This window comes from Corvus brachyrhynchos, unplaced genomic scaffold (genome assembly GCF_000691975.1).
Source record: "Corvus brachyrhynchos isolate BGI_N302 unplaced genomic scaffold, ASM69197v1 scaffold340, whole genome shotgun sequence".
Classification (NCBI taxonomy): Eukaryota; Metazoa; Chordata; class Aves; order Passeriformes; family Corvidae; genus Corvus; species Corvus brachyrhynchos.
The window spans coordinates 66,614-70,736 of record NW_008235987.1 but is presented as its reverse complement, the minus strand read 5'-3'; the positions used below and the strand labels follow the sequence as shown (position 1 = coordinate 70,736).

Here is a 4,123-nt window from a genome sequence, read left to right as displayed (position 1 = left end):
CCGCCGCAGCCCCTCTCTATCTCTTGGGAAAGAGCCCTTTTCTGATGTTGCTCGCAATCCGCCTGGAGGGGTCTGCGGCTTGCCTTCTAAGCAATTCTGTGGAGAGAAGAAAAAGCGCTCAAAGGTGGAGTTGAATTCCAGCAATTCAGCTTCCTCACAGGCGCAGACCGTTAGCACTGGTGGAAATTCACTCCCCTTGGGCAGCGGATTTGCATACTTTTGGGGTAAAGCAATTGGAAAACCGTTCAATTTAGGATGTCACAGAGTAAAGTCATGTACGGCTTTGCAGTGTATATTTCAGAGGAAGCGGTGCGGCAGTCAGCCGTTTTAAAATGCAAACCAGAATCTATTAGTAGAATACACCTCTTGTGGTTCAGTCAGAAGTACAACTCAGAGTATATTATAGAAATAAGAAGGTGGCATTTTAAATTGAGACTGAAGTGGCAATTCACATATCTCAGTGTATGACACCCTATTATGCAGCTGCACTGCCCAAAGTGGTTGTGTAAAATGACACCTCAGAGCCAGACATCTTTCCTCACTATATTCAGCTACATGTGCTCACCTAGCTTGAGATACAGTGCATGTGCATGTGAGCACTTCATGTATTAGGGTAGTTCCATGGTATTCTGCAAAAATAAACACAGATGCCCAGCTGGTGACAGGACTAGACCCTTAATTAGTATTTATCTAGCTCCATCACTTTTTGGTTTCATACTAAACAATATAAGGACACTTCTCCACTGTAAGCAATTGGCAAGCATTTCTGTTTTTCTAAAGCTTCAACACATTGCAAAGACATCATAGCTGCAGGGCTGAAATTAATTTTCATTATACATGAAAACGCATTGTAAGTTGTTCCTAACTGAAGTTGGGATTCTGCAACTTGTATCTTTGAAAGCACATGGAAAACAGTCAGATAATTGCAATGCAACTGAAGGCATGTCTCTTTTATGTGAACACAGAAAGGGCATGTGCTCTTTGGTGTTAAGGTGCTGCTGTGATGCTGACATTGATGAACTTATGGTAATGGATGTGGTGTAAAAAAACCCACAGACATTTAGCAAAATAAATCCACTTCTCCAGAAACTGGGCATTTAATATAGATACAGTTACTCTGGAGGTCGACAATGCTGTTGTAATAGGAGTAGTATATTTGTTTTCCCAAATAATATAAAGAGCGGCACTCTAACATTTTCATGATATAAAATAAAACAGGCAAATAAATAGTCACAACTTTCCCTGTAGAGCACTTTACCTAGATAATAGAATTTAGACTGGTTAGTATTATCTGCTACACATAAAATTGCAGTGTGAATTTATTGTCACTGTGGTCTGCTAATAACTTGTGATGAATGTTACTCACTGTGCTGCAGCAGTGAACAGTTAAGATGTTTTGAGGCTAAATGGGGACTGGAGATTGGTTAATAGACAAGAGCTGGTATGGAACATCACTTGCAGCTACAGACAGCACAGAATTAAACTAGGAGTTCTGAGAAGGAGATGAGAGAATGGGGAAAACTGGCAAACCCTTAGGAAAGGCAGCAGATCCGGAAAACTGTCTCTGTTGAAACGGAGGGGGCCAAAATGGGACAGTAGCAGTCACTGTGGGGCCTTGCAGGGAGGACAGGAGGTCAGGATAGGCATTGGTAAGTATGGCAATGATTTTGTAGGGAACAGAAGTTTGCAGCAGCCTGTGTAATGAATATATAATTCAACTGGCTGATACTTAAGCAGGTAAGCCACAAGAAATGCACTAGTGGGCTTTACCAGTGGCCCATCTAAATGGCTTTATGAGGTACTTGAGTTGCAATAAAATTTGATTTAAAGATATATGCATCTGTACTTTAGAGAATCAGGAAGGAGTTAAAGTCATGCTGAATAGGCAGATGTCAGTGATGTCAATAAAAAGCATAGTTGTTTTAGATGTAGAGGGCTATCATAAGGGTCTGGAGAATATTAAAATAAAAATATTTTTTCAGGAATCATTTCCTGCAAAATTTCAGTAGAGCTGGTTAGTTTTAGGATTCTTCACTTAAAACCAAGAATAACATGCATATTTTGTTTAGTCTGCTTAGATTTTAATACCCTTGGGCAAATACAGGAGGTTTATGACTCCTATTAACACAGTATTGAGCAGCCTATGCTTTTCAATGTATTCATACCCCCAACACCCTATGACGAGAGAATCATTATTTTCTTTGTTTCACAGATAAGAAAAGTGAAGGAGGATGTCTGCGTTGCTCAGTTTAGATCATCTTCCTTATTTTGTAATTATACAGTTCTCAAACAGGTGGGGTTCCAGACTGAGGTCCTCACTGAACTGGGTTCCCTACTTGGAAGCTTATGTTCTGTTTTTGACAATAATCTTTTATTTGTATCACAGAAATTCAAGGTCGTCTTGATTTCAACCATAGTTAGCAGAAATTAATTATTCTTGAGAATTCTTGAAATTAATTCCTCTTGAGAACAGGAAATTCTCAAGCTATATAGGTCAGCCTACATGTTCATAAATGTCCTTCCTACCCATACTGCTGACCAAGAAGTACAGCTACATTGCCAATAAGAGTATTGGCTAAACACGAATAATAGATTCTTGCCATTCCTAACTATGCTCTCCTCTTATATACATCATCCCAGAAACCACACCATCACACCACCCACAATGCTACCTGCAGTCACCTAATACTTCCTCCTAACTGAGTCTATATTAGTTTCCATGACAACAAGAAGATAATATCAGGAAGATGAAACCCCACAGATTTAACTACATTTGCTGCCTTTGTTTTACACATTACCAAACCAAGAACCCATTCAGGACAGAAGGAATCTGGAATAAATACTGACAATACTATCATGTTTGTTGTGGAGATATGAAACTGAGCCACAGCCAGTTAAATGTAATTCTTTGCCTCTAAATAGGGCTGAGCTAACAAAAGCAGAAAGCAAAGCAAGCTGTTGCAATAGTTAGGCAGTAGCCTCCTATCTTAGCAGGCTTTGACAGCATCCCAGCACTGTAGTGAAATCCTAAGTAAAAATTTTGCCTGTGCTGAACCACAAGCCTGCCTTTTCTAAAGGTGGTAGCCCTTGTTGGTACATTTCACACAGGAACCTCTGCACTACTTCCTTATTATTTCTTGAGGTGAATACAGTCTTAGCCTAGTGAGGCACACCACAACAGGATGAAGTGCATCCTTGCTGTGTTTATGGAGACAGGCTTAATTTAGTTCTGGTTAATGGTCTTTTAATTTTGATGTGTTAACATGAACAACTAATGGACAAAACCAGACGAATAACATTGATTGTAGAATCATAGAATGGTTTGGGCTGGAAGGAACCTCCAAGTTCATCTCGTTCCAACCCCCTGCTGTGGGCAGAACACCTTCCATTAGACCAGGCCTGGAACTCTTCCAGGGATGGGACAGCCACAGCTTCTCTGGGCAACCTTTGCCAGGGCCTCATTACCCTCACACTAAAGAATTTCTTCCTAGTACCAGACCTAAACCTACTGTCAGTTTGAAGCCATTCCCCCTTGTTCTATCATTACATGCCTTTGTAACGAGTCCCTCTCCAGCCTTCTTGTAGCTACTTCAGGCACTGGGAAAGTGCAATAAGGTTTCCCCAGAGCATCCTCTTCTGCAGGCTGAACAGTCTGAATTCTCTCAGCCTTTCCCTTTAAGAGAGCTGTTTTTGATGCATGTGTGGGTGAAATGCAACCCTTAAAAGGATGGCACTTGATCTGGTGTGCTGGTTTGTGGTGATTTTTAGCCAAATGTGGTAGTAGACATGACGTAAAGAAGAGTAAATGGATATTACTGTGTGTTTCCCTGTAGGCTTATTTTTATGAAGTGCTGGAAAGTAGGCCAGGTTCCCTCACATCAGCAAGTCGAGCTCTTTCATCCCAGCAGAACATAAAACCGTTTTAGAGACTGTTCCTCATGGCAAAGCTGGTAAGTTCCGTAAGGCACGTGGAACAGAATATGTCTCTTACAGGATGACTTGCTCTGCTGGGCATGGAAGAGCTCAAGAATAGCCAGAAAGGAGAGTATTTTCCTATCGTGGGAGAACCGGGCTCCGGCAACCGCGGTTGCGAGCGCTGGGCGGGGGTGCGGCCCCGGCCCCG

The 4,123-nt window shown here is 41.6% G+C and overlaps 1 protein-coding gene across 1 annotated transcript in view; it reads left to right on the top strand.

The window, feature by feature from the left end:
- Nucleotides 1-4,123, top strand: part of SLC16A3 (solute carrier family 16 member 3) — a 13,140-nt gene that overhangs the window by 1,076 nt on the left and 7,941 nt on the right. The window lies entirely within an intron of this gene.